The sequence below is a fragment of the Siniperca chuatsi genome, linkage group LG1 (assembly GCF_020085105.1).
Source record: "Siniperca chuatsi isolate FFG_IHB_CAS linkage group LG1, ASM2008510v1, whole genome shotgun sequence".
NCBI classification, from domain to species: Eukaryota; Metazoa; Chordata; class Actinopteri; order Centrarchiformes; family Sinipercidae; genus Siniperca; species Siniperca chuatsi.
In genome coordinates, this window is record NC_058042.1 from 4,982,951 (window position 1) to 5,008,074 (window position 25,124).

The following is a 25,124-nucleotide window of genomic DNA, read 5'->3' on the forward strand; positions in this document are numbered from 1 at the left end:
CAGTGACTGTAGGCCAAAACAAACTTTTGGGTTGCAAACACACCAAGTTGCAACACACCCATTTCATTTTCTATTGTAGTGTACTGCCATTTTAAGTCTCTGTGAAGTTACAGCGCAACATTGCTTGATAAGGCAATAAGTAATTACATTTGCTGAAATATTAATTGACATTTTCATTTGGAGGCACCAGTGGGTGGCAGCGTAAACAGTGAAAAGCTAAAAATGATTCCCAGTGATACTGCCTGTTCAACCGCTTAACCTCACCAAATCTATTCTGCCTCTCAGACAAACACACACACACATACACACACACTTTTAATTGACTTTGCTGTGATTTAATTACCTTCGGTAACAACCTGTCTCAGTTTGAATTTACACCACCCACTTTCCCATCCCAATTTGACCCCATTATATCTTCCACCAAAACACACCAGCACACACACACACCAAGGAACCTACCTGGGGAAGAGATAGGAACATACTGTATATCCACATGTGTGCACACATGCACACACAAACACACATGTCCAAAATACAACACACACACACACACACACACACACACACACACAGATGCCCACTAACATGCAGTGATCAAAGCAGACAGGGACGACAGGTAGAAGCACAGCAGCCAATCAGAGCCGAGCAACAGTGGGTGACCTTGCTGAGCTGCAGCTGATTGGTGGTGTCAGAGCTGTCAGTCATGTCACAAACCCCCTGACAGGAGACAGACAAAAGTGTGTGTGTGTGTGTGTGTGTGTGTGTGTGTGTGTGTGTGTGTGAGGAGAGATGATAGAGAGAGATTGACTTATTGAAAAAGACAAAATGAAAATGAATAAAAGAAAGAAGAATGTAAGATGTACAGAAAAGAGATACAAGTGAATTTTTTTTAAAGCTCCATTATGTTGTATTCTTTTCAGTGTTTGAATTTATATAATCACATATGCTTTGGTTTTGATGTCAAATTCATTTGTTTTTTGTCTTAATCGCCTCTTGCATCATGTTTATCTACTCAAGGTGAAGATATAATAGATATCCATACACACACATACACACACCAGAGCAGACAACAGAGTGTATCTTTTAGTCTCTCATTTAAGCAGTCGACAGGGCCAAACACATCAAAATGTAAGCAGGCAATTATTAGTGTGTGTTTCTTTATTCTGCCTGCCATCAGAGAGATTATGGGAATAATCGGCTTAATGAGCTTCAAGATAAAGATGGGATCCAGATTCCCCAGGGGGCCAAGGCTATTGTACAAAGGCCACAGCCTACACATAGCTGCTATGTCAAACAGCCCCGCTGCTCAAATACCATTTACTGCAGTACCAATCACTGCAGCTCTCTTTGTTGTGTGTGTGTGTGTGTGTGTGTGTGTGTGTGTGTGTGTGAGAGTGCATATTTGGTCCTTAGAGGTAAAATCTATTGTTAACAGAGAATTCCTGTGGTTTCTACCATCATTACAGACAACATATGTTTGTAATTGTGAATAACTGGTAAACAAAAGTGGAATTAAGTAAATCACAACCACGTTCTGTTCTGTAAGCCACCTTTTAAACACATTCAACCCCTTAAATTATAATCCTCAGTACATTTCAGCAATAGCAATTCAATGTATTTGCATTCTGTATAGTTGTTTTACAATGTTAATGGTGCAGTCCGCCAGTACGCACAAGGGATTCACAGGAAACTATGCATGCATGTGCTAGAAATGATGCGGAAGACAAAAGCTGGTGTCACGTGTCCCTTCCAACAATACTTTGTACTCTATATTGCACAAAAACACACTTTTTACCATTACCACCAATAACCACAGGCGCCACCCAATAAATCTGGACTGAAATCTCAAGGATTATAACTAAAAACAACAGCTACTGGTGAACCTATCCTGTTACTTCACTTCCTCTTCCTGTGGACAGCTGACCAACAGCTCCAGACATCAAAGGAAGTAGGGAGACCTGCACATTCATAACTCTGATGGAATCTTTTTATTGTTTGATTTAATATCCCTGTCCAGCTGGTTAAGTTGGCAACACCTGTAGTCAGTGTTGTGCATGAACGCGCTCAAAAAACACCATTCATTGAATGTGCTCATGTTTTTGGTGAACAGTGACCTGAACGTATCCGTTTGCAACTAATGAACATGAGCGTCGTTCACTCCTGCTAGAGTTAACGACGCACTGTGTTTTACAGGACCTGGCATACCGGTGTTTTGGGTCACAGAATCTGATGCATCACAGATTTTTTAAACGACACATCGAGCTGAAGCATCCGACCAGTCTTGGGAAATATCTGCGAGTGAATGATGATCACAAGAAATCATTAAAGGGTAAGACCATGAGCCAACGGCCACAAAGTTCCTCCACCGAAGTCAAACTCAGCATTTTGTAAAGGAAAAAACAAAAGAAATGTGAACTAGTTAATTTTTTGGTACTGTGAGCTCCAAAATAGTGAACTATGTACGTGAACTAGTTCATTTTAATCTGTGTGAAGTGAACTAGCTCTTGTGAAGTGTGAACTTGCATAACACTGCATGTGGTTACTCTTTTAATCCTTTATTTATCCTGGGGATAGCTTCGCTGTCCACATCGACAGAGTTACACAATCACACCTGGAAGCTTCTATGATCAACCTCAGTCTGATGTGATGGCCACTAAGCAATTTTACTGGAGAGGCTGGGAGTTAAAGGCTGTGCTAAGGGGCACCTCAATGGTGGTAATGAGGAAGGGACAGCTGCTGCTCTTTATTCGTCTTCGACCCGCCGGTCCGGGGATCTAATCTTTAGGCCACCACTGCTCCATTACTGGTGGTAACAGCAAGTGTGTTATAATAACACAGGTCCCAGAGTTTTGTTTGAGAAATTACACATACTATATATCCACTGCTGGAGCCAGCAAACACTCATTTAGCAGCTACACTGTAAAAGATGCAACAGAAAAAGAACAACTTGTGAATCAGTTTACAGAACAGCCAAAATAAACTGTGGGCTGAGAAGATTCATCGCATCATTTCGTTTTAATAAGGAAGACTAAAGATGCCAGTCAACGAATCCAAAACAGAAATAATGAACTCATGATTGAATACATTGAATGGCTGTTGAATGAATAGTATTCAAACAGTGGAGTTTAACTTTTTATCTATGAATCAACCCTTCATTACATATCGCCTTCTTCAGGATCATCCTGAAGAATCAAGTATATTATAGTGATATTATAGGCCTTTTTCATGGAGGACATTTTTTGACATAGTAGGAAAAGCACAGGTGTAAATAATAAGATAATTGATGGCTGAATTCCACTTAGGCACTTTCAGGGTCCTGGTTTTGTGCATGCTGGCTCACTGTCATGGCTTAATGGGACACTTGACTAGAATAGAGCCATTGTTAATGTTATCAGTAACAACTGTGCTTTTCCTGCTATAACAAGTCAAAATGTCTGCAGTGAAAAAGGCCTATTGGACTGAATATGGTCTAACCTGTGCACTCCCAACACCACCACCATCAAAATAAAAACCTAAAGGCTTGCAAGTTCAGCGATTCACATCCCAAAGCACAGATGGAAACGATGAAAATGACTGGTGTTACTGCTTCCTCTGCTGCCGGCCGGTGTGCTCTCCACCTCTGCTGACAGAGCTGTCAGGAGCTCGGCAGCTGCATCCAGGCAGAGTGCTCTGCAGTACATTGACATTTTATCACTGCAACTAGGATTACAGTGGACCTTTTATTTTCTTTGATTGTGTGACAGCCTTCTGACATTTTCACTTCACAGCACAAAGAGATGCCAGCACAGGCACCAAAACCTGAGTCTCATGGGTAAAAAATGAGACTTGCCAGATATGAGAGTAAGGTGCCACTGGCACTGTTTCTTTACTTCCCTCTGTTTTCACTGTAGAAGCTTTTTTGGGGACTTGGGGCCATCTAAAAAAATTAGGAAATCTCTAACTGAAGTTGATGAGGTTGGTTAAGGGAAAGTAAAAAAAATAACATTAATTACTTTTAGTGTAAAATAACTTCTGGATCAGACTAAACACCATAGATTAATTTATAGTTAATAATGCAAGTGGATCTGAGAGGGGGAATCATCTTTTAAAAGACACTTTCTTTGCCAGGGAGTAATTTTATAAGCAATATTTTATATGGAAACAGTTCTAAACTTAAGTTGTTTCTCTTCACTTATTCTCAGACAGTTATAGTGGAACTTCATGAAGCATACAGTCAGCCTCAAAGTCACCATCTTTTTTTGCTGAAAACATCATAATGTGACAGATGTGTTATCTTTTTTGTTCTAAACTCAAAACTTTACATATACGTAAATACAGACCAAATTATGCAAGGTTACATTAATTCCTTGTGTAGGTTAATTTAGTTTTTGAAATACTTGCTCATATATACTTACCTGCTGCTGGATGGCCACTTATTTCAAGTTGATGAACACATCTTTAGACATATTTGGAGCAGGCTAGAGGAGTTAAAAGGGGTGTGGAGAGTGTTCTATTTTTAGTCTGATGGGGAACATATGAACCCGGCTGAGGGCTGGCTGCTTGTAAAAGAGGTTAGAGGCTGTTTAATAGTGTGACTCTTACAGCCATGAGGTCATCATCTGGAGACAGAAAGAGAGAGGGTGGAGGGAACCTGACAGGACCACATGGCCTAGAATGGACAAAGTGAAAATGAATGTCATGTTGATTTAGGATGAATAATTCTGAACTGGAAACAACGTAGTTTTGCCATAACACACTAAAAATGGACTCATTGTAACAACAGTTGATTTTACATCTTAGCGATGGAAAAGACTTGTTTCTGATTGGCTGCCAGGTGTTCATTCAAATCAAATAACAAGACACCTAAAAAAAAAAAAAAAAGATCAGCTTAATAGTTTAACAATAGACAATAGGTTTGTGTTATGGAGACCAGTTTTAATTTTTTCAACTTTGGTATGGAGGATTGCTCTAGTAGCCTGCAGTATCCATGAGCTTCAGCTACTGTTGCCATGGAGAAGAAGCCAGTCAAGGCTTGTCTACACAGGAGGCGTTTCAGTCATGTTTTTCAGTTGTCCATCTCACGCGCATCTTCACGGACAGAAACGCTTCTATTTTAATCAATACACCTGTCTGCACTAGCCATGTAACATATTGCTATACGCTCGTTGCCATAACCCAAAGCGTTTTTGATTCGTCCTGTGTAGACACAGAAGCAGGACTGAAGCTGCTGCTTTACTAACGTGCTGCTATGCAGGCTGTGTAGACATTGTAGGCTTCCAGTCTATTTTCTGTCACTTTATGCATGTAAATACAGTGATTGCGTATTGGTGTCTGAGCGCTAAATGCTCTAAAATGGAGGTGACCTACACTTAATACTGTATCGTATCCTGTGTAGATACACTAGTGATGGGAATTAGATAAGACTGAAGCTGCTTTCATCAGTGTGTCTTATCTATGCTTCATTGTGACAGTTGAAAACAAAACATGTTGCCATAGTGACTGAGTTAATCTTAAAGTGACCAATGATCTGAGGGTGAACTGATTTTTAAACTGCTGAATGTTTTATCAGGTTTCTAAAAAGTGTAAGCTTCCACTCACCGTTAGCGGAGCACATAAGAAAAGCTTTTGATTGGATGTTACTTATAAAAACACACTTGTTCCTTTGCCGTTTGTTATTTAATGAACCAGATATTCTCCAACTGAATTTTTCATCTGTACTGATGATTCAACCAGGAGAGTTTCGTGCCCATCTATGTCTTGGTCTCCAACTGTAAGTCAGAAAATGAACAGGACTTTAACTTCTGGAACAGTGGACCTCCAAAACTACAAACTACAAACAAACTGATTGCAAAAGTAAGATAAAAGAATAAAAAACAATTCAAATGTTTGCATTCAAATTTAAAATCAGAAGAAATTTATAGAGAAATGATATGCACATGTCTACAATTTAGAGACAAACTGATGAAAAATGAAAACATAAGATCTACAACATTAAAAATAAATTGACAATAATAAGGTTTTAAGGCTAAAATTACTAAAATCACTAGCAGTACACAGCAGTGAGGTATTGCAGCACAGATGGAGATCAAAACCAACAGCATCAGGGCTCAACAATAAGGATTGCCCAGGGCAATCAAAATGCCACGTCAGGCAAGTAAATCTAGCAACTCGTAAAAACGAACGTAAAAAAGAATTAAACACATGTATTTTTCCAGAGCTGATGATGGAAGTAGCTCTCTCTGTCGAGAGTTGGACATACCGATCGGGCACTTACGAGTAGGGATGGGTACTGAAACCCGGTATTAAACGGGCCCCGGGGCTAAATGATTAAAGACCGTAGTATTATCTCGCTCGCTGCAGGCTCCTGCTGTCTATGTCTGGCTGAGCTCCTCCAAACACTCACCCACACACAGAGCGAGCAGATCAGAGAGGCCACGGTGGAGATTACTGCAATTGTTACTGTAAGTAAGTGCAATAAAACCTCCGCGAGTAAAAAGCAATACTTTATCAATTCACCTGTTCAATTTTGAATCTCCTCTGTCTGCAGTCTCTCGTGTTTTATTACACAAGCACAGCGCGCTAGCTCGGCTAATAGCGAATTGTTGCAAGCTACAACGAAAGCTGTCTGTATGCGGTGTAACTGTTTAGCTTAGTTTGTCACGTATTTTAAAATCTGGCAAATTCTTGTAAACTTATTGCTGGCTGAGACAAACCAGCCCCTCCCCTCTCTACCAGCGGCACCTGCAGGCAGTGAATCACACCAGCAGCAGAGGGACGAGGACAGAGGACAGGAGGAAGGACTGATACTGACTGATGTTTAGACAGAATAAGGAACACAGACATCACTCAATATTTTGATGTCAGGAATATGATTTATTTTACTTATATTATAAACACTGTTGCTGCTCTAGAAACAACATTTGTTATATTTAAAATATTCAATTCTAATCCTGTAATAAATGTTTTCTTTTTTAAAATAGTATATTTTTTAAAAAGAAATTATTTAGTAATGAAAAAGAACTGATAAGAGTATTGATAAGGAACCGAATCGGTAAGAGCATCGATACAAATAGTACTTATAAATACTTTATAGAGCACTTATCAAAACAAAGTACAAAGTGCTTCACAAAAAGAGAAATAAAATACATAAAAGCAATCAAATAAACAGACAGCTCAGGTAAAATCAGGATATGTTTTAGTAGTAGTATCAATAAAATCCTAACGATACCCATCCCTGCTCACGAGAGAATGGCGGCAGGTAAAGACAAAGTTTATTTAGATTATTTATCACTCACTCACAGTTAAGGAGTCCATCTCTGGGGAGAAGGAGGGGAGAGTGTCATACCATTTTCGACATGCAATAATGTTTGTTGCTTTGCATCTATGACACACTGTGTCCTTGTTCTGATTCATTTACTTTATTTATAAAGATTAAACATGACAATTTTAGTTTTTGTTATTTGATTTCTGACCCACTTGCCCAACTGGGCAAGTAAAAAAAAACCTTAACGCTGAACCCTGATTATGTAGTGAGAGTCTGCATGTCCTCCCCGTGTTACCGTGGGTTCTCTCCGGGTTCTCCGGCTTCCTCCCACCGTCCAAAGACGTGCATGTGTAGGTTAATTGATAACTCTAAATTGCCCGTATTGAATGAATGTGAGAGTGAATGGTTGTCTGTCCTTGTCTGTGTCTGTGTTAGCCCTGCGACGAGTTGGCCACTGTCCAGGGTGTACCCTGCCTAAGGCCCAAAGTCACTGGGATAGGCTCCAGTCACCCGCGACCCCTAACGGGACCAAGCGGTAGAAAATGGATGGATGGATGGACATTCATGATCTACACTAACTAATAACCTGTTCTGTCAGGGGTCAAAGGTCAGAGGGATTCAAGTGGAGCCCACTTCAATAGTCAGCTTTTTACAATACACTGATGTGTCCTGGTGATGTCATCTGACCCTCTGACCTGCCCAGTGTTTTAGAGCTCTAATTAGCCATTGACCTTGTCTCTTCCCACATCACCCCTTACACCCAGCACGACCCCGCTGACCCCAGTGGTAAGGTCACATGCCTGTTGACATCAGCGATCATCACTCTTCTCTTTTACTATTTGCATGTCTCTGACTGGTGGACGTCATCGTGACAAATTTGTGTTTTCCCCAAAACTCCTGCATTGTATGCGATCACATCAGAATGTAACAAACCTGGACATCAGGAAGCTGACAGGACCTTCATCTTCATCAAGCTTTAAGCTTTTTAGTTTTTTTAAAATGTTTGTTATTCAACCAAAAATAAGAAGATTAAGAGGAAGAAGATAAGAAGTCTAATAACTGATTCAGTTCAAAAAGGTGAAAACATTTATAAAAGTTGTAATCTTTAAGATTTCAGTCCTGGCTGATTTGGCAACACCTGTGGTTACCATGGTAACAGCAAGTGCAGTTTAATGCTAAAGCAAACACTCCTTCAGCAGCTACTTTGTTAGAAATACATGTAACTATTTACAGTGCAGCCAAACAAACTCATTTGTGTTAATAAAGACGTCAGTCATAAATCTGTGAGTTTCCCACACAACATCCGGACACAGTAAAGTTGGTTACCTGGCTGATAAGTTGGAGGTGTGCCGCCTGTCACCTGTACCTCCAACATAACTCATCGAACAGCTCACTGTGGCTGCTCCTTCTTGTTCCATTACTCCCTGCAGCATTTAAGGCTCATCTGCCGTCAAAACATTTCAAAACATTTCTTGTTTTGTAATTGCATTTTTGATAAATGATTACAGTTAACGCTATCCGCAGTGACAAATACATTGCATTTCCTGTGGCTTCCCCACAATGAAAGCCACCCCCTGTTTTGCCAATTGAAGCAGCAGTAGGAAATGTTCAGTTTGTATTAGCAGGAACTTAATACAGCTCTGCTACGGTGCAGAGAGGGCGAACAGTAAACAGCGAGAATGATATTGTGCGTGTGAAGGCTGTTACGTTTTATAATGCTCAGGACCCAAAAACGGGACTCAGACAAAGGCTCTAAGTTTAAACAGTTTATTTCACAACGCTGGGAGCAGAGGGGTTTGAGAGGCTGACTCGAAGTCTCGCGGTGAAGGGAGGGAGGGAAGACGGACAGGCTGGGGAGGTCACAGAAACCAGGCTGGTAGGCAGGCAGACGATTGGATGATTGGATGAACCGCAGGTGTGCAGGGGAACTGGCGGCAAGGGCTTGATGAGTGGTTGGTTGCAGGTGTGTAGGAGAGATATGGACTGCCACGCCTAGACCAGGACACACAGCCACACACAGAGAGAACAAACTGAAAACACTAGGGATGAGGGAGAGGCAGAGCCGGACCATAACAAAGACAACTTGAATCCAGTGTGTGAATGGGGGACTCTAACAATGTAAACTACTATATAGAGAGGTAATTACTGACTGGAAATACATTGAATGACTATTGCAGAAAAGATGCTGACCATAGTTCGTATCAAAAATGGGGTTTGATTTCACGAAAATCTTAAGGATTATAATGTTAACGTTTGCACTAATTTGCAGTAAAGATTACAAAGATTTTCCTTTTTTGTGCACACAGAGGACTTTTAAAACAATCAACATCAGCTTTGGTATTTGGAAACTGTCCCTGGTATTATTTGGTATCGAACTAAAAAGTATTACTTTATACAGTATACTGGCAGTATTGTCCATCCACAGCAATAAGTAGAGAAAGAAAGAAGAAAATACAGGTTTTAATTGAAAGACATCACAGAAGGGAATTTCTCATAGAGAACAAATGATACATTTTTTTCATTTTATGTGTTTTATTTTATTCAGGGGGATCTTTTTAACTTCAACTCTTTGCAGCAGTTGAAAAAACAAATCTCACTCTCCGAGTCAGAAAAGGCTTGGTCATGGCCTTGACTCCAATCAGATTTTTCACTTCAGTTGTTTTCTCAAGATAATTTATCTTGAAACAATAAGAATCATGAAACCATACAGCTGAACGCAGCATAATAACATTTTTACCATCTAAATGCCAGCACATAGCGCTCTATCACTACAGAGAGGTGAACATTTGTTTTTCCAAAGTCTGAGCACAGGAAGTAAGTTTTAGTAACCCCCCCACCCCCACAAGCCAGCAAGATATAACTTGACAAAGGCAAGTCTGTTTCCCCTTCGTACTCCATCAGACAGAAAAATGGAGACCGACTGACAGTGAGCTGTCTGTGTATGTAAGATGATAGCCTGGTATTCAGTGAGAGAAGATGGACAGATGGGTCATCCATCCACACCCTGACATTACAGACAGAGATACCAACAGAGGGGAAACGTCGGATTAGACTAACCCTATTTCATGAAATAGAAGTTCTGTCTTGCTGTCAAGAGTTTTTAAGGTCGGGGATGTAGTGGAGGGTAGTAAGTAATTTAAAATGAAACCCATAGCACCTATACATCATATAAAGTACTAATTTGAAGTATTTGAGAGTACCTTAAAGGCCCTGAAAACCTTTTCTCAGTCAGCTTCTTACCATGAGCGATGGGGTCCTACAGGATCACAAATGTTTCTGCCAAAGTTAAAATTAGTTTTGATTATTTCACATGACATATTTTTGTATTTGTATATTTTTCTTTACTGGTTTGAAGGGGGCGGGGCTCTGTTGGAAAAAGGTGATGTCATGTACTTCCATTCACCAATAAGAGTTTAGCAATATTCGAATCAAGCTGATCAGCTGAGTCAAATCTTAAACTCTGTGGGTTGTCTATTTAGTTATGAACATTTACTATAAAAGAGAACTACTTAAGATTTGAAACCCAGTTTTAAGGGGCTTTAATATTTACTGAGTTATTTATCTTACTAAAAACATAATTAGCTTTTTTTCCGAAAGCCACTGGTCAGTCCTCCTACACCTGTCTGCGTAGGTGAGGGGTCCACATGGTGGCAGCGCTGATTCTGACTGTCTTCAATTCAGTAGTACGTTCAGTGTGTTGCTAGTCAAAGCTGTCACATTCAGTTCAGTACCATGCAAGCACTGCACATAAGGTTAATAGCTCAGCAGCCTGTTTCTGTGGTTTTCTGGGTTTTTTTAATAGGCTTTTAACAAGGAAGTATGTAACATGGCTCAGCTGACAACGGCGCTCTCAGTCACCAGCGAGTGGAGCCCCACTGCTAAAAGCTGCTGATTTGGTCAGTGAGAATGGTGATTCAGTGTGGTCAGTTCACTTTGAAAATGTGTTGATAAATATTTGTTCATGCATGTACTGAACTCTAATGTTTCCACCCACACAGGAGTGCATCATAAGTGAAGTCATGGTAAACTTTTCAAATGAGTCTGTGCTTTCAGTTTCAAGTGTTGACACCACATGTCACCACAGCATTTTTTTTTTAAATATTCCCCCCAGAGAGCATTTTTTAAGAAGCTTTATTTTAGGTGGTGAGAAACGCTACTAGTAGAGTTTGGACAGAGGACCAAAACTTGCAGTAAAAAATGTTTTATTTAAATGTTTCTGCATAAGTGTGAATATCATTCAAATTGCTCCTAAGTGTGAACACAGGGTTGCAGTTTGAGAAGTCACACACACACACACAATCACACCCTGGACAGGCACGCTGTACCCCACCACCTTGGATGTCCCCTGTGACCTGAAGCCCTAACAGAGCAGCAAAGTTTGGGAACCACAGGCCGTGTGTTTGTGTGTGTGTGGGGAGGTGAGATGGGTGCTGAGTTACACTGTCAGGGTCACCTCTGCAGCCACTCGGGAACACCCCTCACAATACGCCACCTTGAGGTAACAATGACTCCATTGTTCGTCCAGACAATGCTGTCTGAAGGACAGGGTTAAAGGGGCGGAGGGGAGAGGAGGGGTGACGTGGCAGAGGGGGACAGTGGGGGGCTCAGCACCTGGTAACAGTGTATAGATGGAAGTGGAAGTGTGTGTGTGGCTGGGGGGGTGGTCACAGTCCATCGGTCAGCAATGGCAGTGTTTAGGCGTGGAGGCGAACATGCAGCACTGATGTCGAGCAGGACCACTGACCTGAGGCAGGCTTTCCCAAGCTGTGGTCTGGGAGCCAGCAGGGGTCTTTGGGAGGGCGTAGTTAGAACCACAGTAGGTAGGTTTAAAAGAAATCTGTGCTCAGAGCCTCTCCATGTTCCCACCAGTCCTCAATATAGTTGAAGTTTGGGAATCAGGATCCCAGAATTACCAGGACTATAGAGCAGACAAATTAGGGGAGATAGAGAAGGATGGGGGATGTTGCAATTGGTCAGCATCCCAAATCCCACCACCTTCCTTTTACAGAGGAAAAAAACTGTTTGAGTGTGCTGAGGAATCTCAAGTTTTTGTGGCTTTTCCAACTATGTTTTTGTTTTGACTCTGGTAAATTCTGCAAACCCCATTTGCTGTTTTCCTCCATCAGTCACAAGGGGCAGCAATGAGCCCTTTCCACTTTGGTGTGCCAGAGTGATTCGAAGAAGATGCCGCACTCGAAAACATATTGGACGAGCCTCACACAGATGTGATTTATCCCTTATTAGAAGTTAAATAATGTTTTCTTTTACAAGAGAAAAAGATAAATATACATGAGGCAAACATTCCAACCAACAATTAAGAGCAGCTCACCGTCGCTCCCCTCAGCTTGTGGGATGCGTCTGGGACTCCCATCTCTTCTAGACTGCCCCAAACGGTGCTGGGAAAATGCCAGGTCTGTCGAAGGAGCTTTCCAACACCTCTAAAGTTTTTACAGATTGTATGTGTGAATTAAACGTGTAGAAAAAGCTTATGCACTGGACTACACACACTTTTTTTGACCAAAAGCTTCTGATCCGCGTGACTGAAGACCTCATATCAGAAGTCCTGTCCTTACCATGAGGTTGTTGCACACTTTCGGAACTCTGAACAAAACCCAGGTGAGTCTTTGTCTCTTGTATTGGTGGTGAGCTTGCTAGCTGCAGGATACAACATGTAAATGAGACAGTCTGGGAGTTTCAGGAAGGCACTGTTTGTATTCAGTTTTACTTTTTATGGAGGCCATTTCCCCATGTTGGCATTGTGCTAAGCTAGGCTAGTTACAAATAAACATTATCATTCATCGTCTTTCTGGCCATCTCGTGAATGTAAGTCCAAATTCGTTCTCTTTTAGCTCTGTTTTTGGTCACCACCAACTCCTGAGGGAAATATCTGGCTCTTTAGCTGCTAAATGCTCCACTGCAGTATGTTCACTATGTGGGTTTTTAGACTTTTTCTCTGAAAACAGCCGCCTGCTTCGGCCAGAAATGACACTATGAGAGCGGTGAGAGCGAACCTAAACAGTAAAGTTGCAGGAGCTGCAGATTTGGGTGATGATTTCTGTAGGTTCATCACTACGAGCGATCCATTTCACATTGTCACATCATTTTCCAAGATCATTTAATACATTGTTATTATAAAAAATATCGATTATAGTCGCATATGCACATTTTTCACTATTCTTTTACAGGATAGATTACCTATATGTACGTAGGTTTGCTGTAATCATTCCTTTTATCCATCCAGACACTTAACACTGTACGGTTAACTTCAATCGACTGCATGATACATACTATAAAGATCTAAACATGCAAATATGTTATGTATGTGACTCACACACACACACACATGCAAGCATGCATACAAACTCACTACCACTACACTAAACTCAGGGCCACAAAACAAATATATCCCATTACTGCTTGGAAATAATGGACCCATTTTTCTCCCACACAGTGGTCTTTATGAATAGTGTATAAAGCCGGCCACGCGTTGGATCCTTTTGGGGGGGAAGGGGGGGGTGACACTGCCATGGGAGATGGGAAGAGCTCAAACACATTTCTGCCTTTTATCCTCCCTGATAAAGAACTCTCACTTATACAAACATACAGTACACGACAAATACACACATATGCACACATACACTGTTTGATTTTTTTGCAGTGAACACAAGACATCAGAGTGCTTAAAAGCTTTGTCTAAACATAGACCCAAGGCCAACAGTGAGTGCTGTGGTCCTGAATGGAGCTCCACCATCGCTGCACTCTGAATCAGCCACAATAGCTGTTCTGTGTGCAGCAAAATAAATGGTGTTATGCACTTCTTTGCATTTCCTTTGAACTATTGACAATATTGGCTGAATATGCCTTGAATGCAGCCATTCCATCATGTTTTATTGCGCCTCTTCTGTTGGCAGTGGCACAGTAAGATGTATGTGGTGGTGAATGTGGGGATTACTGTAGGTGTCAGTGTCTCTCTCTCTCTCTCTCTCTCTCTCTCCTCGTCTTGTCCGTGGTGTTGTAAAAAAGCCCTTTGTTGTGCTCTGCAGTATAAATCATTTACAGGCTTTGCATAAATTTGTGTAATCGCCTTCATGGGGGCTGGGCAGCCGATCTGATTCACTCGGAGCCAGTGTGGAAGAGTTCATGTTGACTGTGTGTGCCAAACATGTGTGAAAGGAGAAACCTGAACACAGTCGGTTACAGTATCACATGTTTTACACGCAACATGTGTGAGGAAACACAGTCACATACCAGTTCATCTAAATACAAACATTTAAATCCAGGGAATACAGCGCCTGCTCATCTTAAAATGACATTAAAGGTGAAATCACCTTTAAAAAGAACTTGCATTGTTGCAAAATAGTGACAATAGTGAAAATAGAATTTTTGCCTAAGATATAGATGTTTTTATTCTGTAATCAGTAACAAAGTTGCTCTAAACGTTGCAACTCTTGTGAGAGCCCAGTTTGCAGCCTTTATAAAGTACTTTTCAAAACAAAAGTTACAAAGTGCTACGCAATTAAATGAAAACAAGGTAGACAAGGTAGAGCGCAAGAACAACGAAAAATTCTAAAGACTTAAACCAGGAGTAGAATAAGAAAAAACAACAAATTCTTCAGTTCAAATAAGCAAAGAGAGTCTTGAGAAGTTCTTCTTGAGACATTCAGTGGAGTAATAACATTGTACTCACCAAGTTCATTGATGAGATCTGGCGATATCACTAAGAAGAAGTCAGACAGGCTAAAAAACACGAGCAGTCAGACGATCAGACCGGTTTTAAACAAAAACCTCCAGGTTAGCCAAAGTTATTTGAAAGAGAAAACAGGTTTACAGACTTCCTGCTTCAACTCTGCCTGGCTGTTCTTGTTGTAGATATACACTGAGGGGTTCTTACTGACATCTCAGGTGTGCTCGCTTTCAGCTTCACCTCCTAATAAAGTGGTTTATGTAATCTGTCTAAGCTGTTGGCTTGTTTACAACCTGTCTGATTCTCTGACTGCTCGTGTTTCTTGACTTGTCAGGATTGGTTGTAGCGATGTTGCCGTGTTCTCCAAACTTAGCAGTTTCTTCAGTGAGTACGATGTTACCATAACTGATAGAAATGATGCCCAAAACTATGAAAATAGGACCCAAATCATAATTATCCTTTTAGTTGGTAAATTTATACAGCAATTCAGAAATGTACTCAGGGACTTCACCGTGTACAGTAGTGCCTCATAGGTGATAAATAGACTTTTATATTTAACTTTAAGCTCAACTTGTAGCCAGTAGATAGTACAACTGATTAAAAAGTATTATTGCTATTTCAAATATCTGATTTTATCCAAGAAGTTTTAACAAACTTAGTTACAGAATTTCTTTCTGCACGGCTCTCTGGACTTATCTCCTAGAGCAATTATGCACACAGTGTACATTTGATATTTCTTGCTAATGAGCCAGATTTTTTTTATGTAGCTGCTAATAGTTTGTACTGTTGATTCCTGCCCGTCTAAGAGCTTTGAACTATCTGAAAACTAACTGGCTGACTGGCCAATATAACCCTGCCCACACACTTTTCCCCTCACCAAGTGAGTTTTATTTGAATGGAGGGGTTATCCCAGTAAAACCACTAAGGCTGCTGTCACAGTGTCCTTGCAGTTGTTCCATTATTCACAGTCTATGGAGGAGCTCCAGGATTTTGTCTCAAGATCATCATTGACATCATCGCTACAGTCTGTCTCTCTGTCCTTCAGCTTAATGAAAGATCAGTTCAAATTCATTAATCATACAATAACTGAGTTGTCCTTTATTATAGAAATGAGATGACAATGCTCTGTTAGGGAGGATTTTGCCTTTAATAGCATGAAATGAAATGAAATTGTAGGACTGTATCAAGAGTGGTAGTCGACTTCACTTGTCAAAATGACACTTTACAAGCCTAGATAGTTATTAATATTGTACAGGTGTCGATTAAATTCACTTTTCGGGACATAATTATTTCTTTCTAAACAGATATTCTTCTCATCATATATTCCCATATATGTCTCACACCATCAATTTCTACTGGTGTTGTGATACACACACATATTCACATACTTCCTCAGTGCAGTGATGAGGCTGCTGTAAGACAGTAAATCATTGAAAGGCGGAGCGCAGCGCTGAAAGCTCAGTGACAGAAGATAAAACATGCAGCGGCAGGCGGACTCTCCACACCTCCGCCAGCTCTCCCTCTCCTCCAGAAAACACCATCCACTCCATCGAGACACAAACATCTTAAGACTGAAGAATGTGGACAGAAGAATACAGATTTATGTACAGTATATGAACTGGAAGAAACTATACTGTATATTATAACCAAGACCCGACCTGGGACCTGAGTCAGCCCGGGTCCAAACTGTATTCAGTCAGGATAGGGTCACATTCTGTTGCTGCAGGTCTCGGGTGTGCTGTGTGTTAATACAGTATGTCTAATACCCAAGAGGATCCAAGCAGACTTAACTGTAATCATGTGATCATCTCACATTCTTTTGACCATTTATAGGCTTTCTTCTAAGCAGACATTTTGACTTGTTATAGTAGGAAAAGCACAAGTGTTAATCACAACATTAACAATGACTCCGTTCTATTCAAGTGTCCTCGTGAGCTATGACAACGTGACAGTGAGCAAGCACGAACAATACCAAGACCCTGAAACTGAAGCAGCTAAACGGAATATTATTATTCATACCTGTTCTTTTCCTACTGTGACATGTGAAAATGTCCTCTGTGAAAAAAAAGCGTATTGGTGGCTCATCATGCTGTTGCCAGTGTTGGTTTTCTCAATCTGTTTGGGTCAGTTCAGGTTAACTCCATTTTGGATCAGGTCTAGTTATCCTCGAGTCTGTTTTGGACCAGTGTTCTGAATGTCTTTGGGTCCCATTCAGACCTATATTTAGGCCAGATTTTATCTGGATATTTGAAAGTTAAAAATGTATTTATGAATGCAATTTTTTCTAAAATCAACGTACTGTGTTTTTTCAAAGATTTCTATCTCCATTTACTTGTATTTTGTCGATTTGCATATGTTTACTTAAGTTGCAGTGCGTTGGACTCTCTCGGCCACCTTCCGATAGGGAGATGAGGGATGTTTGACCAGGAGAAGGAGAGTTTAGAGATTGGCAGACATTGAAATGAGTCACACAGCAACAGTGAAATGGGTTTTGGAGCAGTTGTGAGGTAAAATGAGAGCCGCAGCGTGAGACCGCATCGCCTGGGTTTTCAATCAGACTCGCTTCCTATCTCACCTGTTCAAGCATAATTGTAACACACACACGCAACACACACAGAATGTCAGATTACACAGCAAAGTCTACCTCTCTTTTTCTCTCTCTCACACACACAAATCACTTGCCGGGATCATTTCGCACGTCCTCGGTGGGAAACCCCATCAACTTTCCCAGCAGGGAACAGAGCAATGAAACACATCCCAGACTGTCGTACCTACCTGGCTCCCACACACACACTCGTACACATATACTGCGGATACATTTATTCAGAGAGGTAGTTGGTTATCAGAGTCCAACGTGGTGGCCACACTCATGCACGCCACACAGGGATGTGGCATGCTGCGGGAGGCTAAGCACTCTGCTTTTCTAAGGTCTGAAACAAGGAATGCCAAATGGCTCCCTCAGGTAATATTCATTCAGATTGCCTCTCATGGCAGATACTGGATGGACACTTGGCTTTAATGTGCTGTAAAATAACTACGCTCACAACATGCTTGTGCTTCTCTCATGTGATGTTAAGTTTACTTTGTTGTGTATCCACTTTCTTTTAAGTAGCCATATCAAATTCAGATAATGGTGCAATCTGTTCCCCAGAATGCCTTGGCAACATCCTGTAGAAGCCACAAATTAATATGTGGTGTTAATTGGAACCACTTTTCTGAGGAAATGCTGCTTCCGAGCACAGTTTTTCTTGGAAGGACTACTTTGTCAGACAAAGTGGAAGCGCATGTTCTCCTGATGTAGCATATAGTGGTAGTTTCCAGTCCAGAAAAAAGTGTAACGTATGCCTTCTTACTCAAAACCATGGATGTATTAAGAGAGCTGGATACAGCACGACAAATTGGTCTTGCTACCAATTTGTCCCAGTGGCCAACCATGGTATTGCAACTAAACATTATCTTGATTAAAAAAAAATCGCTTTACATTTCTTTTCAAACTAATTTTCTATTGCAACCCTGTCTCCTAGAAATTACATTTATATATTTCTCAATTGTTTTCCCAATTACGTTGTGCTGACAAACGTAATCGCTGCCTGGATTATGTTCATGTTTCTCTGATTGAATGAAGAGCTACATTAATCTGCACCAGAGTTGCAAGGATGAGGTGGATGCAGGACTTTGACTTCAGAGACTGGGGTTCGCATCCTGAGTCCCAGCTGTGGTTGGGTTTAGGCAATACAAGCACTTTGTTTAAGGTTAAGAAAAGATCATGGTTTCTGTTAAATGTTGATAATTACATTGTATTTTGTGATTCAAGTCACTTTTTCTGTATTAAAACTAAAACCATGATCTTTCCCTAACCTCAACCAAGTGCTGTGAGTGCCTAAACATAACCATCACAAAGTTTAACAATGCTGAGGTCACTAAAGTTGATATTATATTGCAAGATTGGATATTTTACAGGAAAACAAATTAAATAACGTTGTCAATGAACATTTTACTGATACGTTCAGTATCAACATTTTTGCCAGATATCTTAATTAACAACATTTCCTCATTATATTAATAGAAAACTTAAATCGGGCAGCCTTACGTTTCCTTCAAAATGTATTTGCTGTTGCAAATGAGTTCTATATAAACATACATTTTAGGAGACAGATTTGGCTGTTGTGTAAGTCAGCGCCTAGGTGGGGAAGTGAAAAAGCACTGCTGGCCCTCATTACCACTGCTGAGGTGCCCTTGAGCAAGGCACTTACCCCCAGCTGCTCCAGTGGAGCTGCTCAGTGGTGAACAGATCGGACTGTGGTTACAGCTTTCAGGTTTGATTGTGTGTGACTGTGTGAGTGTGAACAGGGTGTTCCTGAAGAAGAACACATTGCTCTTAATGCAACTTCCTTCAAATACAAAAAGGTTTGGGATGTGGTGGATGAAATCACTCATTTGCTATCTAGTGCACTAAATTTACTTTCCTCCATTTTATTTGAGTGACACTTCTTTGTGTGACACTTACGCACCATATACATGACCTTAGAAAATTCTCACACTCAAATGAAAGAAGCAGATGCAGATCACTTTGCAATGTTTTGCCTTTCTTAGATGTGAAAATTACAGTCATTTGATGCTACATCTGTTGATTTTGAGTGTCCAAAATCACAATTTATCACTCACTATAGAACAAACTATTGAGTGTGTATTATATAGGGAATCGTGAATGAGTAACCATGGGAGTGGTTTCAGACACAGTTCTCATAATACATCCATGCTCAACACATGACTCTTTTTCAAGGCTACATTACATTCTGGTCTATTGAAGCTACCATCTCTGGAAAAAAAACCTCCAGCAAAATAGGAGCTCTAGAAAGAAGCCATCTCTCTTTGGTACAACTGGTACTGACACCAAAGTGTATTTTTCACTGAAGATTTTTCTGCTATCAAACTCTACAGTGGCTGCAGACATCACATGGTATCTGATTTATCCGCATGAGAAACAAGAATACACCAAATAACAAAGTGGACACACAAATGCCCAGTGCATGCCCATCGTCTAATTTAACAAAGTTTCAGGGTGAAATTTTCTTGTAATCTTGTCTATCCAGTCACATTCTTTTGCCTTTCTCTTCTCCACTGAGTGTATCTTCTCTCTCTCTCTCTCTGCTCTTGTTGGGTTCATTGTCTTTTTTCCAACGTCTCTGCCCTCTTTCTGTCGCTGTGTTTTCTGGGTAAGTCTCAGTGTTCAGAAGTTCAATCCTCACTGCCTGACCAGCTGACCTGCTGACATGCTTTTATCCCGTCGTTATTCTCTCCTATTCCTCTCACTCCCTGCCTGACTATCAGAAACAAGTGTAATGGTGAACCAAGCGTGCTCACATACACGCACACGTTTGTTTCACTATCCCCATGGGGGACAGTCATTGACATAATGCTTTCCCTAGCCCCTCACCCTAACCTTAACCATCAGAACTAAATGCCTAACCTTAACCCTTACCCTCACCCGAAACTTAACCTAATTCTAACCTGTACCCTAAAACCAAGTCTTAACCCAGTCTCAAAGCAGTCTCTACCCAGTGTGCATTCAGGTTAAAGTCCCTACTGGGATGTAAGAACATAAAACAAACACACACACACACAGGGCCATAATTTGAAAGACAGCATTTTATTGAGGGAATATTTTGTTCACCACATTTAAAAACGTTGAGCAGACAGAATATTGGAAACGCCTCTCAGTTTTATACAGTTCAAGAATAACAACCACAAAAAGTTCAAGTGTTGCGGGCACTTTAACTAGCTTATTAGTGATGTGGCTACCTGAAGGTTCAATTCTGGTCTCAAACTATATTGAGCGAAAAAGGTGCCCGGAATAGATGCTCCCAAAAACAAAAGATTTAAGTACAATTACAACATTTCGACATTATATCTTTATCAGGTGATATTGAACGTAGAACCCAGGTGTGAATCTGGTCGAGCCCATCAATTAAGTCAATATGTACACATCAAATTAATTACAATATTTACAACACGAAATTGAACTCTGTATCAATCACTGGGGTGCAATCAAATGCTTAACTCCCCGCAAAAAAATATCATCTGAATATAATGGGGTAGTAAATATAATGAAGATAATAAATAGGCTGCATCTTACACATAGACGACATCTCAAACTATATTGAGTCAAATATTTTCCTCCAAAACGTGAACTGAATCCCTGTGGATTCTTTGTGCGTTTTTTAGGGTACATTTGTCCAAGTGTAAACAGTTCCTGTCATTTGTAAATGTGCTACAAGAACCCAAATGAGCAGTATTTTCATTTTAAAAGAAGGAAAAATAGTTGCCACACTGAATGGCAGTATAAATATTATAGAAATGTATAAATTCAGTACGAGCAAGTTGCTGAATTTGCCCTGCACCCTCTCCCCACTTGGGTTGGATGTGCACACTACATAAGTTCACTTTAACAGGTTCTTCTAAACTGTGCTTTCTGCTGTAGAAACTAACTGCGTAGCTGTGTCCCAGTTCCATATTACACGCTTTACCAGTATATACTATATACCAATCGTCATAGTATATTGTTGAGTATATAATATATCTTTTTAAGGAAATGAATCAAGATGTGTGCTAACAGACATCAATCAGACAGCTATACTGTCATTAAAGGTAACAAAAATGAAGCCAAATGTTCCTTATTCCTTTAATAATTGTTCTTTGTTTTGCTTTGTGAACATCTGAGATGTTGCTTGAGCTGCATAAACTTGATTAATTTTCCGGCAGTGGGTAATTGTTCTTTTTTGCATTGCATTTTTGGACACCAGTGTCCATCAAAAGGCACACTCAAAAAAAGACATCCTTTGTGTTTTGGCTTGGTATTGCACATGGGGGTTATTGGCAAACACAAGCTGAGGATGGAGAAAGTTACCACAGCGATAGAAAGTCAACAGTGAATTCATTGTGAGTGTAGGTGTTTCAGGTCGTCACCTGAAATGAGCAGGAGCCACTTCAACAGCTGAAGACTGAGTGCAATCCAGTGTCCTCTTCTGAACTTCAGCTAATCAATTAACGTGATTTAATACACAGTCACTCCACATGGAAGCCAGCGTGACTCAGTGTTCTCCTAATTTATACTGTATCGACCGTTTCACACACATGTAGAGAGAGAGGGGGAGGAAGTGGAGGCAGGCGGATTGTGTTGAATGGTTGCGGGTAAATCTGGATCTCAGGGGAAAATTAAGTGATTGTTTTATTTTTACAGCTTAACATTGCTGAAGTTTAAAGGGCTGGAAAGAAAGAGACGGAGAGCAAGCGAAGCAGAGAGAGACTGACTCAGAGAGTCCTCTCCTGTGAGCCTTCTTCTAGCCTTTGGCATAGAAAGTGAGCCTGCATATTACTCAGTCTATCACAACACAGCAGGAGAATGGGAGGAGAATTAATACACTTGGCTTTCATGCCAGTGTGCTCTCTCTACGCCTTTCTTCTCTCCTACACTCCTGCTCTCTCTTTCTCTTCAAGCTCCACTGGACAAAAGCACTTTGTGTGCTAATAAAATTAACTCGTATATAGCTTTGATTTTTTTTTTTTCTCTAGCCGATAACAACCAGGCTGAGCAAAAAAGTAAAAAGAAATAAAGAAAATTCCTTGAATCTTGAGATTGTATTCAATTTTCTGTTCATTTCTAAACACGCGTCTGGTGCCGGTGGCAGCTCGGTCTTCAGAGTGCTGCTGAGGCTCAGGGGCAAACATTTTTGTCTGTGTGCATTTCAATGACATAAACAGTATCTAGCTTGGCATACCCTCAGCAACCATCTATCTGCCTCCCATAAATCTGAATGACATTAACATTTAAAAAACCCAACTCCTGCCTGTCTATGGACGGGCCTCTCAGACAGACAGGCCTCTGTTTTATTTATCCACATGGCAGGCAGGGAAGACAGACATTGTCACAGACAGGCATAAATCTGTGCAGGTTAGAGCCGGTGAACTGCCTCGGCCGGCAGGTTAAGTGAATATCGCCCACTGCCTCCTGAAAGAGCACACACTCCTATTTCCCACTCCCATTAAATATGTGTTTCATTTCTACCTTATTTGGATGGAAAGTCATTTTACCCTCTTTTATAGAAGGTCATAAAATATATAGTTTTTTTTTTTTTTACGCTCTGCATAACATTTACATTTCCTATTGTATAAACGTGATCGCCGCGACACAGGGCTGAATAAAACATTCATGGCAAAAGCCATTTCTTTTGTGACATTTGGTCCCCTATCTATCATCAGTTTTCTATATGCAGCCAGGAGAACAAACGCTGGTCAGATGTTTAAATGTGGCCTCTCCACATAAAATTCAAACCCTGCTTTCACATTAACACCCGCTGGCTAGTAGATGGAAATGCTTTTTTTGCGCAGATAAGAGAAAAGTCAAATGGAAATGACTCGCGGGGCTGTTGTGGCAGTGGGGAGTGTGCTGATGGGCCTGGGAAATTGAAGTATGTCAGTAAAATTAGAAAAAGCCAGCTCTGCCTCAACTGGCAGACATGTAAATGTGGCAGAGCCCCTCAGATGAGTCCATTATGGACCGTCCCACGCAGCCTTTTCTCATCAAAAATCCCATCAGTGTATTAAGAGGTATAGCCTTGGTACTGACAAATTAATTCTTTCTTTTTTTCCTGACTGATTTGAATCGTTGCTGAATTCGGTGATGGGCGACAATTCAATACTATCATTCATCTTCCCTCAGCAGAAAAATTATTTATTTATTCATTGTAATGCAATTGTGTTTTCTGAATCAATGATATTAACATGTGCTGATAAGATCTGAAAAAAATAGGGAGCATTATTCGAACATATCAGTTTTATCATACTTGAATGAATGATCTGGTACAGGATTGAAACATTACCAGGAAGTGACCATTTTTATGCCTCTGTTCCTCACAGAGAGTCTTCTGAACACTTGTATGCATAGTAAGCTCCTATACTGCATAACTGCATGCTGTTATTATTTGATTTAAGTTACTTTGTATGTAGTAAGTTTAACTCCAAAATCCTCTATGGCCATGTTTTATCAGCAATATGCAGTAATATTCATTAAAAAGGTTTTACAGGATTAAAATATTACAGCTGAGTGGAGTGAAATGAGCACTGTATGTATGAACTAATATACAGAGTCGAGACGTGAACTAAGTGATAATCCATGATCAAGTGTCCTGATATAAGGAAATAATGGACAAGGAGCAGATGAACACAACCGATGAGAAGAAAAGTGGCATTTCCTCCTAATTATTAATTATTTTCTATATTAGGACAGCTTGGAGTCCAATATCACACTTACACCATGGCCGCTCAGCAAAGGAAAAAACATTTAAATCATCATCCATTATTTAAAGTTTGTTACGTAGTCAGTTTAATCCATGATTAAATTGATTTCTTCAGTGAGTTATCTATGAATAGGACCTGGAATGATGCCAATAGAGCAATGCAGACCAAAGATAGAAGGTTATCCATTATTGTGCTCTTTTTTTTAAACACTTTTATGTTACCTAAAGCTGTTACTTCAAATACCTTCCTTTCTTTTGGATACCCTCCTCTGCCTCCATTCTTACAGGCAATACTGAGTCTCCCTTTTTGACCACAGAGTCTACTTCTTGTCACTATCAGACTTCTTACACAAAGATAGTGAAAGTTAATGCATCAAGAACTGTACTCCACTTGTAGGCCTCATAGCACTGAAAGCTAACTGAGAATAAAACTGAAAGACAATGAATAAAACTGAAGCTATACTAAACATAATATCAAGTTTAGTCACTGAGAATTAACGGGGAAATGAGAGCTGGACATCAGTCATGACAGCTGTACCATTTTAAACGTCAAGGGCATGAATATTAGCTTGTGAGAAAACTAATTTTAGCCCATGTACAGAGTGTGCATACCTAAGTTCAAAGCTGTTTTTTTATTCATTCTGTGCATTGTGATGCACATGGAGTACAGTTAATGTGAATGTGCAGCAGATATGATGCATCTTTAACCATGATGGAGCTATTGGGAAACCTACATTTTTCAGAAGTGGACAATAACTTACAGTTGTCATGTTTACGTCATTTGAGCTGTGATTGGTTGTCAGATACAAATTGTTTAGTGCAGTTATCGTTCACAATGAACTATCAACCAAATCTATCATCAAATTCAACACGGCAAACCATCCAACACCTTAAGATCTCT

The 25,124-nt window shown here is 40.4% G+C and overlaps 1 long non-coding RNA gene across 1 annotated transcript; it reads right to left on the reverse strand.

Annotated features, from left to right (window-relative positions):
- Positions 1-8,994: 8,994 nt before the first annotated feature.
- On the reverse strand, positions 8,995-15,139 carry LOC122887755. The gene is made up of 2 exons (XR_006380605.1): positions 14,931-15,139; positions 8,995-9,235 (listed from the first exon to the last, which is right to left on the reverse strand). It is a non-coding gene; the product is annotated as an uncharacterized LOC122887755 (long non-coding RNA).
- Between the last annotated feature and the right edge of the window lie 9,985 nt (positions 15,140-25,124).